We start from the raw sequence: 13,474 nt of genomic DNA on the forward strand, positions 1-13,474 counted from the left end.
GTCCATTAGGTCAGTGATGCCATCTAACCAACTCATCCTCTGTCGTCCCCTTCTCCTCCTGCCCTCAATCTTTCCCAGCATCAAGGTCTTTTCAAATGAGTCAGCTCTTTGCATCAGGTGGCCAAAGTACTGGAGTTTCAGCTTCAGCATCAGTCCTTCCAATGAATATTCAGGACTGATCTCCTTTAGGATGGACAGGTTGGACCTTCTTGCAGTCCAAGGGACTCTCAAGAGTCTTCTCCAACACCACAGTTCAAAAGCATCAATTCTTCGGCACTCAGCTTTCTTTATAGTCTAACTCTCACATCCATACATGACCACTGGAAAAACCATAGCCTTGACTAGCCGGACCTTTGTTGACAAAGTAATGTCTCTGCTTTTCAATATACTGTCTAGGTTGGTCATAACTTTCCTTCCAAGGAGTAAGTATCTTTTAATTTCATGGCTGCAACCACCATCTACAATGATTTTGGAGCCCAGAAAAATAAAGTCAGCCACTGTTTCCCCATCTATTTGCCATGAAGTGATGGGACCAGATGCCATGATCTTAGTTTTCTGAATGTTGTTTTAAGCCAACTTTTCATTCTCTTCTTTCACTTTCATCAAGAGGCTCTTCAGTTCTCTGCTTTCTGCCATAAGGGTGGTGTCATCTGCATATCTGAGGTTATTGATATTTCTCCCGGCAATCTTGATTCCAGCTTGTGTTTCTTCCAGCCCAGCGTTTCTCATGATGTACTCTGCATATAAGTTAAATAAGCAGGGTGACAATATACAACCTTGATATACTCCTTTCCTGATTTGGAACCAGTCTGTTGTTCCATGTCCAGTTCTAACTGTTGCTTCTTGACCTGCATACAAATTTCTCAGGAGGCAGGTCAGATAATCTGGTATTCCCATCACTTTCAGAATTTCCCACAGTTTGTCGTGATCCACACAGTCAAAGGCTTTGGTGTAGTCTGTAAAGCAGATGTTTTACTGGAACTCTCTTGCTTTTTTGATGATCCAACAGATGTTGGCAATTTAATCTCTGGTTTCTCTGTCTTTTCTAAATCCAGCTTGAATATCTGGTAGTTCACGGTTCATGTACTGTTGAAGCCTAGCTTGGAGAATTTTGAGCATTACTTTGCTAGCGTGTGAGATGAGTGCAATTGTGCAGTAGTTTGAAAACTCTTTGGCATTGCCTTTCTTTGGGATTGGAATGAAAACTGACCTTTTCCAGTCCTGTGGCCACTGCTGAGTTTTCCAAATTTGCTGGCATATTGAGGGCAGCACTTGCACATCATCTTTTAAGATTTGAAACAGCTCAGCTGGAATTCCATCACCTCCACTAGCTTTGTTCATAGTGATGCTTCTTAAGGCCCATTTGACTTTGTATTCCAGGATGTTTGGCTCTAGGTGAGTGATCACACCATCGTGGTTATCTGGGTTATGAAGATCTTTTTTGTATAGTTCTGTGTATTCTTGCCACCTCTTCTTAATATGTTCTGCTTCTGTTGGTCCCTACCATTTCAGTCCTTTATTGTGCCCATCTTTGCATGAAACGTTCCCCTGGTATCTCTAATTTTCTTGAAGAGCTCTCTAGTCTTTCCCATTATATTATTTTCCTCTATTTCTTTGCATTGATCACTGAGGAAGGCTTTCTTTGGAACTCTGCATTCACATGGGTATATCTTTCCTTTTCTCCTTTGCCTTTAGCTTCTTTTCTTTTTTCAGCTATTTGTAAGGCCTCCTCAGACAACCATTTTGCCTTTTTGCATTTCTTTTTCTTGGGGATGGTTTGATCACTGCCTCCTGTACAATGTCACGAACCTCCATCCATAGTTCTTCAGGCACTCTATCAGATCTAATCCATTGAATCTATTTGTCAGTTCCACTGTATAATCGTAAGGGATTTGATTTAGGTCATACCTGAATGGTCTCATGGTTTTCCCTACTTTCTTCAATTTAAGTCTGAATTTTGCAATAAGGAGTTCATGATCTGAGATAGAGTCAGCTCCCAGTCTTGTCTTTGCTGACTTTACAGAGCTTCTCCATTTTGGCTGCAAAGAATATAATCAGTCTGATTTTCTGTATTGACCATCTGGTGATGTCCATGTGTAAAGTTTTCTCTTGTGTTGTTGGAAGAGGGGGTTTGCTATGACCAGTGTCTTCTCTTGGCAAAACTCTGTTAGCCTTTGACCTGCCTCATTTTGTACTCCAAGGCAAAGTTTGCCTGTTACTCCAGGTATCTCTTGACTTCATTCTTTTGTATTCCAGTCCCCTATAATGAAAAAGACATCTTTTATGGGTGTTAGTTCTAGAAGGTCTTGTAGGTCTTCATAGAACCATTCAACTTCAGCTTCTTCAGCATCACTGGTCGAGGCACAGACATGGATTACTGTGATATTGAATGGTTTGCCTTGGAAACGAACAGAGATCATTCTGTCATTTTTGAGACTGCATCCAAGTACTGCTTTTTGGACTCTTTTGTTTACTATGGTGTCTACTCCATTTCTTCAAAGGGATTCTTGCCCACAGTGGTAGATATAATGGTTATCTGAGTTAAATTCACCCATTCCAGTCCATTATAGTTCACTGATTCCTAGAATGTCAATGTTCACTCTTGTCATCTCCTGCTTGACCTCTTCCAATTTGCTTCGATTCATGGACCTAACATTCCAGGTTCCTATGCAATATTGCTCTTTACAGCCTCAGACTTGACTTTCATCACCAGTCACATCCACAACTGGGTGTTGCTTTTGCTTTGGCTCCATTTCTTCATTCTTTCTGGAGTTATTTCTCCACTGATCTCCAGTAGCATATTGGGCACCTACTGACCTGGGGAGTTCATCTTTCAGTGTCCTATCTTTTTGCCCTTTCAAGCTATTCATGCACACACACACACACTAATACGATGGAGTATTACTCAACCATGAGAGGAGAATCAAAATCCTGTTGCTATTTGCAACAGCTTGAATGAAGCTTGAGGGCGTTATGCTAAGTGAAATAAGGTAGGCTGATCAAGACAAGTTCTGTATGATATGTATTTCATATATACATCATGTAAATGTGATCTTAAAAAGCCAAATCAATGGAAACACAATAGCATGGTTGTTACCAGGGGCTGGGCTGTGGGGGAAATACTGGTCAAAGGATATAACCTTCCATTATGATTGACAAGTTTTGGGGACCTAATGTACAGCATGGTGATTATAGCTATAACCCCTCCTTTCACCTTTGGTAACCATAAGTTTGTTTTCTATGTCTGTGAAACTACTTCTGCTTTGTAAATAAGTTCATTTTTGTAGATTCCGTATGCAAGTGATATCACACACTTCTCTTTGTCCGATTTACTTCATGTAGTATGATAATCGCTAGGTCCATTCTCATTGCTGCAATTTGCTAACACCTCTTCATAGAGAGCTGACTTTCAGAACAGACCAGTGGCAAGAGATCTGAGGGTCAGTTTCTCACAGGTGAGAAGCACGGCACAGGCCTTGTTTACAAACCCAGAAAGACTTGCTGGGATTTTTTTCTGCTCTCATCTCGGTCGTGAGGGGTTAAGCCTCTGTGGACCCTCAGGGATTTCAGCCTGGACTCCCAGGCCGTTAATCACTGGGGACCAGGGCTGCAGGAACAACACTTACTAGCAATTAACCTACAGTAAAGGGAGCATTGCTCCCCACCCCCCTGCACTCCCTCATCTGCACGCCCAATTACTCTAAATTAACATTTACCAAGCAAAGTGCCTGTTAATTGGAAGGGCAGTAGAAAGAAAGGCCACACACCTACCCAGTCTAACTTAATAACCTCAAAAGAAGCCATTAATTAACAGGAAACACACATTCAGATCTTGTTTGGCTGGTTCGCTGTTAACATGGGTTTGTGTTTCTGAGCTTGGCTCTGGTCTCCCCACTCCCTCGCCTCCAGTACCTCAGATTATAAAAAACACACTCATAAGTGTGTCCACATTGACTGGGTCTTTACAGATTCCTGGAAACAATCTTCTTATTGTCTAGATGGGGAAACTGAGGCAGAGAAAAAAGGAGAAGAGGACTGCCCAGGGTCACACATGCAGTTCAGCAGCCAGTGTCCCCTGACAGGTGCCTCTCTGTGCCAGGCTGAGCACTGGAGGCCGCATCCTCTCTGGTCCCCAGGTGCCAGACAGGCAAGTTTGTTAACTTTCATGCTGGTTGACATAGGGCGAAAAGTTAAGTGGGGGGTGATGAAATTGGGCAGCCGGCACAGTGTCTCAGGGCAGCCTGCTGTAAAATAAACGCCCTTCAGGGCTCACTCCCTGGCCCCTCCCCAGGTATGCAGCTGGGCTGAATGGCACCCACAGTCCTCCAGACCAGTAATCTGAGGGTCCTGGCAGACACTTCTCTTTCACCCCTGTTCCCATGCCCTGTCCATTTGAATCCTTGGCTTCATGCAAACCCAGCTCTTCTCTTCCTGCACACACTGGCGGTCTCCATCCCAGCTGGGCCTCCTCCTGGCCTGGCGGTGCCCGAGGTCACCTCTCTCTTCCATTCTCCACAGCAACTGTTACACACTTTCCTGACTTTCCTCAAGCCCCTCACCTGTTCTTATCAGATAACTGCCCCTCTCTCCTCAAGAAAGGGCACCGTCGGGGAGGGGATTCTGCTTCATTCCCTTCCTTCCTGCTGGGCTCAGCCTGCCCTCCTGCAGGGCTGACCTGAAGTTGCAGAGGTGTCCCGCATTCCTCATCTGGGCTCCCAGTCTGCGCCTCCTCTGGGAACTTGCTCCTCTCTTTCCTCTTGGTCTTGACCATCTCACTCTCTCCGGGATTCTTTCGCCACACTGGAAGACTCTGAAGTGACTCCCATCCTATAACAGCCCTGCTTCCCCTGCACCCTTCTCCAGCCTCCCTCCCTCCTCATCTTCGGTGTTGAGCTGGTTACACTCATTGTATATTCTCAATCTCCTACCCACTCTCAATTGCCCTACAGAAATGCTCTTCCCTAAATTCAAAATTAACTCCTTGTTACCAAATCAGGAGATGTGCTTTTAGTTTCCTTTTTTAAAATATGACCCCATTTTTTAGAATTTTCTACTGCTGATGACTCCCTTCCTCCTTCCTGAAACTCATGGTCCTTGGCTCCCATGGAACCACCTTTCATCTTCCAGGTGTCTTGTTCCATCTGTCCCTTCATCAAACATTCTCCACGGTTAGCCCCATCCAGTCAGGTGGCTTCCACTGCCAACTCAGTGATGATGTTGCTGCTGCTGAAGGTGGTGGTGTTGACGGTACTGGTGGTGGAGGTGGTGCTGATGATGATGGCAGTGATTCTCAGATTATACTGCACCCAGATCTGACTCCTGAGGATTAGGATCGTCTCCAGCCACCTGGCAGACATCTCACTTGGGACTTTCAGAAGCATCTCACACTCACCATGTTCAAACTGAGCTTGTTATCTCTCCTTTGTCTGCTTCTCCCTGAGGGCTTCCTGTGTCATTGAAAGTGCCACCGTGCACATGGCAGTCACCCCTTCCCCCACCTCTCCTGTCCAGTCAATCAATTAATCATCAAACCCTATATATTCAATCTCCGAGGGGCCTCTGTACCCCTACTCCCATTACTTGAGCTGTGACAAATTCCGGTCTCACCTCCCTACTACCAAAGTGATCTTGCTAAACCTATATTTTATCCATTTGCACCCTTCAGTGGCTCAGCACTGCCCCCAGGTCAAGGGTCGAGCTCTTTAGAACAATGCCAGATTCTTTGAGACCACACACTGGAAAAATCTATGGACTAGGACAAGTGTTCTCATCTCAGCCTCAATTTTCTCTTCTTAAAAATCAAACATCCCTGCAACAATCTTAGAACTTTGATATCTGTTTCCTGATTTAAGACATTAAAACACTTCCATGAGGTAGGCATTACTGCCTCCATTTCACAGATGAGAATAATTGAGTCTCACAGAGTCTGAGGTCAAAAAATAATTATGGCAGGATGTAAACTCCTGCAGGAGACTTACCATACCTTTTCCATGATCCCAGAGCTCAATAATCCAAGGAAGCAGAACAGGGGTCTTCCAGTGACTCAGAGATCACCCCAATCACATCACAGATCCAAGAGACCTTCTCGTGTTGCACATGCTTCCTGTTGCTCTGTTCCTGGGGCTTGAGTCTTACCCTGAGTTCTGGGTCAGAGAGAATTGCTTCCATACCTACTCTCAGATGGGATTGGAATGATGGATGAGCAAAGAATCAATAGCCATCTGTCCGGCTCCACTGACAAGCTAATCTTTTCAGTAAACATTTCATTAGCTCCTGCCAGGCTGCTTGCACCTGCTGACTGAAAGGCAGAATGGGGTGGGTGAGGGGCCTCTGCTTTATCATATGGTTCATATGTCATGTTGGTGGGGGTCTCCTGGCCCCTAAGCTTTGCTAGAACAGCGGTACCATGTACCAGGAGAATCTGAAACATTCCCAAGTAAAGTAAGTCAAGTCAAGTCACTCAGTCGTGTCCGACTCTTTGCGACCCCGTGGACTGAGGAGCCTGGTGGGCTGCACTCCACGGGATTCTCCAGGCAAGAATACTGGAGTAGGTTGCCATTTCCTTCTCCAGGGGATCTTCCCAAGCCAGGGATCGAACCCGGGTCTCCCAGATTGGAGGCAGATGCTTTAACCTCTGAGCCACCAGGGAAAGATGAAAAGGTTTTGGTAAATTCCTGGAGATGAATGTTCTTTTTGTCCCCTTTTCCCCAAAGAAGCTTTCACAACCCACCATCTAAATGAGACCTCTCCAGCCTCATTCCATTTTAAGTTCTTACAAATTTAGTCTTCCCTTCATGGTGCTTTTACTGCTCTTGTTGCTGCTACTGTCAGTTGTACTAACAGTAACAGCAAACAGAACACCTAGTGAGCACCCACTGTATGCTGGGCACCGTGCTAAGTGTCTTGCATGCATTACAACAGCCCTGTGAGGTAGGGCTATTATACTTGTCCATTTGGCAGGTGAGCAACGACTCTCTGAGAGGTTAAATGGGCAAGCAAGGCCTAGATCCTGGGTTTGTCTACCTCCAAAGTCCAAGCTCTTACTCACCATGTCACATTTGCAATTTGTGGAATTATTTGACCAACTTGTGGCTCCCTGAGCAGACTGTAAACTCTGCAAAGATGCAGAGCATGTTTGATTGCTTCACCACTGTGTCCCAAGCATAATGATTTAAAAAAAAATGATACAAGGTATTACACAGAAGTTTGTTTAACTTTTATTGGTGGTGATGGTTTAGTCGGTCAGTCTTGTCTGACTTTTGTGACTCCATGGACTGTAACCAGCCAGGCTCCTCTGTCCATGGGATTTTCCAGGCAAGAATACTGGAGTGGGTTGCTATGCCCTCCTCCAGGGGATCATCCTGACCCAGGAATCAAACCTGAGTCTCCTGCATTGCATTGCTCCCAAGCTAGTGGAGATAAGAAGCTGATTTTTATTTTATTTTTTTGTTTTATTTTTGCCATACAGATTCCGTCTTCACAGCTTCTTGGGGAAGACTGCAAATACCACTAGCTTGGGTGATCCCTCACTTAGCTCCATGCCCTGCTTCTTAAAACCAAACTACATCTGGAAAGCATTCTCATGCTAGCTGGTAACTCCTACATTCCTACTGCAATAAACAAGCTACTCCAGTTTTGCATGTCAAGAGGTGTCCCTCATTTTCAGAATTATGTTCACTGGCTTTCTTGGAGGTCTGCAGTCTCTCACCTCCTCATAGTCTTCCCTGTTCATTCTCCTGCTCTATTTTGACTGCTTTGGACAGTTCTTCCAAGTAATTTAAAGTTTTGTCTCCAGTTTCAACAAAAATTGTTGCTGTTGGATGACGTTCAGGAAAAGAAAAGGGATAAGGTGACATCATGTCATGAGGTGACTTTATGGGGATTGGGATGAAGCATTCTGGGGGGCAGCCCCAGCAGCCTGTTGGCATGTAGACTGTAGGCTCCCTGGTACCAGATCATTTGGGTCTTCATATTGCAGGGAAAGGACCAAGCCAGGCCCTTTGGTGTCTGATTGTAAAGTCCTTGGTCCTAAACACTACATTATAAGGTCTCCATTAGCCATGTTGTTGATAGAAAACACTGATAAGCTAAAATAAACAATTACAATCATCCATCATGTTTCCAGTATTCTTGCCTGGAAAATTCCATGGACAAGGGAGCCTGGTGGGCTACAGTTCATGAGGTCGCAAAGAGTTGGACACGACCAAGCGACTGAGCACGTGTGCGTGCACGTGCGCACGCACACACACACACACACACACACATCATGTTTCCACTTAGAGAAAACCACTGTCAAATAAATGGCATGGTGGTTAAAAGCACTCAGACCCTTTCTATACATATAAAAGTGAAAGTCGCTCAGTTGTGTCTGACTCTTTGTGACCCCATGGGACTATACAGTCCATTGAATTCTCCAGGTCAGAATACTGGAGTGGGTAGCCTTTCCTTTCTCCAGGAGATCTTCCCAACCCAGGGATTGATCCCTGGCCTCACGCATTACAGGCGGATTCTTTGCCAGCTGAGCCACCAGGGAAGCTCAAGAATACTAGAGTGGATAGCCCATCCTTTCTCCAGAGGATCTTCCCAACCCAGCAATCGAACCTGGGTCTCCTGCATTGCAGGTAGATTCTTTACCAGCTGAGCCACCAGGGAATGAACACAAAATATTATCATATTAGGCATGTGATTCTGAAACCAGGTACTTAGCACTATGTATTTCCATACCAATGAACACAGATTTATTTAACTTTTAGTGCTCTGTGGTATTTTAGTGCATGCAAGGAGTATGAGTTAACTAGTCCTCTATGGATGTGCTCTGCTTCTAATTTTTAACTTTTTATACAGTGCTGCATTGAATATTCTTGAATACATATCCCTGTGTATTTACTTGAGTTTTCCGCCCTAAGTCAGGGTTTCTCAACAATGACACTATTGATGTTCTGGACCAATAATTCTTATCCTCGGAGGGCTGTTCCATGCATCATAGAATGTGTCACTTTGGTTTCTTTCATTACTATCTTATAGCTTTATTCTGAGAACAGGTCTTCTGCCTCCTTAAGTTTATTCCTAGGCATTTTATTCTATTTGTTGTGATGGTGAATGGGATTGTTTCCTTAATTTGTCATCCTGATCTTTCGTTGTTAGTGTACAGGAATGCAAGAGATCTCTGTGTATTAATTTTGTAACCTGCAACTTTACCAAATTCATTGATGAACGCTGGTAGTTTTCTGGTAGTATCTTTAGGATTTTCAAAGTATAGTATCATGTCATCCACAAACAGTGACAGTTTTACTTCTTTTCCAATTTGGATTCCCATTATTTCTTTTTCTTCCCTGATTGCCGTGGCTAGGACTTCCCAAACTATGTTGAATTAAAGTGACGAAAGTGGACATCTTTGTCTTGTTCCTGATGTTAGAGGAAATGCTTTCAGTTTTTCACCGTGGTTGTTGTGGGTTTGTTGCATATGGCCTTTGTTATGTTGAGGTAGGTTCCTTCTATCCCATTTGTAGAGAATTTTTATCATAAATTGATGCTGACATGCACGCACAGATGCCAGTAGCAGTAGCATAACCTTTTTCCCATATCTTGACAATCATTATCTCCAGATTGCCAAATGTCCCCCAGCTGGCAAAATGCTCCTGCTTGAGAACCACTGCCCTAAGGATAAAAACTCCTAAATTAATAGGTTAAAGGATATGCATATTTTAAGACTTTTGTTACCTATGCCAAATCACCTTCCAAAAGTTGCATATCTATCTCTCTACACTCCAAGGATGTATGAAAGTACTCGATTCATCACTCTATGAATATGAGCATTATATCCATCATTTAATAATTTATTAAGACAAAAGTTCTCTCACTGTTTGATTTTTTATTACTAAAGCTGAACATTAAAAACACCACGTTGATTGTACTCATTGGTTATAGTTTCTGTGGTGAACTCTCTCTCCTTATAATTTACCACTTTTTCTTTTGGAATATTCTTTTTCTTTCTTTTCTGTCATCTTTTAATTTATTAAATAAAAAGTACATCCCTTTCATAGCTTGCTGTTTGTCTTTCTGTCCTGATATCTATGGTATTTGTTTTAAAATCCTTAGGAATATCATATGCAACATGACATGTTTTTCCAACAAACTGTGGAAAATTCTTCAAGAGATGGGAATACCAGACCACCTGATCTGCCTCCTGAGAAATCTGTATGCAGGTCAAGAAGCAGCAGTTAGAACTGGATATGGAACAACAGACTAGTTCCAAAGAGGAAAAGGAGTACATCAAGGTTGTATATTGTCACTCTGCTTATTTAACTTCTATGCACAGTACATCATGCGAAATGCCAGGCTGGATGAAGCACTAGCTGGAATCAAGATTGCCAGGAGAAATATCAATATCCTCAGATATGCAGATGACACCACCCTTATGCAGAGAACTGAAGAGCCTCTTGATGAACATGAAAGAAGAGAGTGAAAAAGTTGGCTTAAAACAACATTCAGAAAACTAAGATCGTGGTGTCTGGTCCCATCACTTCATGACAAATAGATGGAGAAACAATGGAAACAGTGAGAGACTTTTTCTTGGGTCCAAAATCACTGCAGATGGTGACTGCAGCCATGAAATTAAAAGATGCTTTCTCCTTGGAAGAAAAGCTATGACCAACCTAGATGGCATATTAAAAAGGTGAGACATTACTTTGCCAACAAAGGTCCATCTATTCAAAGCTATGGTTTTTCCAGTAGTCATGTATGAATGTGAGAGTTGGACTATAAAGAAAGCTGAGCACCGAAGAATTGATGCTTTTGAACTATGGTGTTGGACAAGACTCTTGAGAATACCTTGGACTGCAGGGAGATCCAACCAGTCCATCCTAAAGGAAATCAGTTCTGAATATTAATTGAAAGGACTAATGCTGAAGCTGAAGCTCCAATACTTTGGCCACCTGATGCGAAGAACTGACTCATTGGAAAAGACCTTGATACTGGGAAAGATCGAAGGCAGGAGAAGGGGATGACAGAGGATGAGATGGTTGCATGGCATCACTGACCCGACGGGCATGAATTTGAGTAAGCTCTGGGAGTTGGTGATGGACAGGGAAGGCCATGGACTGGCATGCTTCAGTCCATGGGGTCACAAAGAGTCAGACACGACTGAGTGACTGAACTGAACTGATCATATGCAGGGCCAGGGACAGCGTCCTTGTGTATTTGCTTTTTAGGTGCTCTGTGCTCCCTGCCAGTGAACCTCTGACCTGGCTGGTCTTTGCCTTGTAGAGGAGGCCATTTGGGTTTTGCCCTTGTATATTAAAATCTGCTGAATGTTCCTTTTGAGTTTGAGTGAAAACTTCTTGCTCTGAAAGCCCACTTGTCAGGAGGCAGTCTTGATCTGGGAAGACTGACCTGGGGCTTGACCATAATTAGTTCAGGTTAATTATTGCCAATCTGTAGATTCGCAGCCCAGAGCCTTTCTTCCCCTGAGCTGGGGCCTCTGGAGGTTTCTTTTATGAGCTCCGAACCCTGAGGGAGGACTTAAAGTAATGAATTTTCTTGTAATCAGATTTGAGGGTTTGTTCCCTGAGCTATCCAGTCAATTGGAGAATTGAGCACTGACTGGTTTATTTGGCCAAAGGATGCCGGAGATGAAGCACAAGACATCCAATAAGCAACCTGGTGAGTATACTGAAAAAATGACTTAACAATCAGAGACGTCCACCTCTTCTGCTTCATGAAGTTTTTAGAGGGAATAGATTCATTTACAAGGAGAGGATATCATCTGCGAGCTATTCAGGAAAGACTAGCTCAGGTGTAGTTTTTGTCTTGAGTATCTAATAATTGGACTGAGAGTCCGATTATCCTCCAGTGAAACCTTGTGAGTTTCACCTTAAACTTCTTCACCATAGGAGTAACATGGTTTGCACATGCTTATAAGTATTTAATTTGCTAAGTATTTACTCAGCATTTATTTGTTTGTTCATTCATCCAGTGAGGCTGGTTCAGGGACCTGGAAGAGGATGAGAGCAGGTTGAACTGAAGGGGAAAGGTGATAAGCGTCTGCCAGTCAGCCCACAGGCAGTCAGTGGACGCTAGTTCCTTCTCCCAGGGGAGTCCCCCATACGCAGCTCTCAGAACTGCAACAGCCTCACTTGGTCTGAACTTGGATAAAAGCTCCATGCAGATAGGCTTCCTAAAGAACAGGAGAGGACAAGTCCAGACTTTTGTATTGCTTTGAGGCATTGAGGTCAGAAATAGAAGGGAGCTGCAGCGATATCTTCTTGTCCTGTGGTGAGTGTCTAAATGGCCAAATGCAGGACAGAGGGGAGCATCCCAGCTCAGAGCTCCATGGGGGCCTGTGGTGGGGAGGCAGCCAGGTGGGAGTGGGGGCAGTGGCTGCAGAGAGGACCCCTCTGCCCTCCGACCCGTCACTACAGAGAACCAAAAACTGCATTCGACACCAAACCTGGTGAGACGCCATGCCCAACTTGAAACTCCCATAAACACTATGCATCTGTATCTATTATCTAGATATCAGTGCACTCTCTTATTGTTTTAGGATTGTCTGTTTGTATGTCAGTCTTCTAGAGGCTCTTTTGATTACGTTCATTTTGTTGTTTTTCTTTATAGTTGCATGATTTTTCTTTCCTGTTTAGCAAGCCTCATGGTGATATAAAGGGAATTCTTGCAGTGAAGTTCCCACTCAACCTACTTCTTCTCAGAAGTTGCTAACTAGTTACAGACAGGAATGTAGCTTATAAAACTTTAGGGAAAAGACTGTTTTACATACAAATATTTCAACAGAGAAGTTCATTCTGGAGGGATGTGAAGCTCTCAAAACTGTTATTCTGGGCTAATTTCATTTCATAGTTAATTCCAATAAAGGAGAAAAGAGAGAGGCACAGGCATGGCTGGGCAGGAAGTGGTGCCAGGCTCAAGAAACAAGGCTGCCTTGAGCCAAAGGTGCAGGAGGAACATGCACATCACAAACCTTCAGGAGGCAGACGAGGGCACGCAGGGACATGGCACGGATGGTAGCCAGTGTGGCTGAGATGTGTGCTGGTGGTGAGGCGCTCAGTCGTGTCCGACTCCTGTGACCCCATGGACTGTAGCCCACCAGGCTCCTCTATCCATAGGATTTTCCAGACAAGAATACTGGAGTGGGTTGCCATTCCCTTCTCTAGGAGATCTTTTTGACCCAGGGATCAAACCTGGGTCTCCTGCACCGCAGGTAGATTCTTTACCAACTGAGCTACCAGGGAAGGCAAATGTGTGGGAAAGGGCCAAAAAGCTTTGCTGGTTGTGCTCTGTGTGAATTTGAAACTGCATTTAAGTGCTGGTAACACTGCCCACTCCAGTACTCTTGCCTGGAAAATCCCATGGATGGAGGAGCCTGGTAGGCTGCGGTCCATGGGGTCGCTAGGAGTCGGACAGGACTGAGCAACTTCACTTTCACTTTTCACTTTCATGCATTGGAGAAGGAAATGGCAAC

This window comes from Oryx dammah, unplaced genomic scaffold (assembly GCF_014754425.2).
Source record: "Oryx dammah isolate SB20612 unplaced genomic scaffold, SCBI_Odam_1.1 HiC_scaffold_1, whole genome shotgun sequence".
Classification (NCBI taxonomy): domain Eukaryota; kingdom Metazoa; phylum Chordata; class Mammalia; order Artiodactyla; family Bovidae; genus Oryx; species Oryx dammah.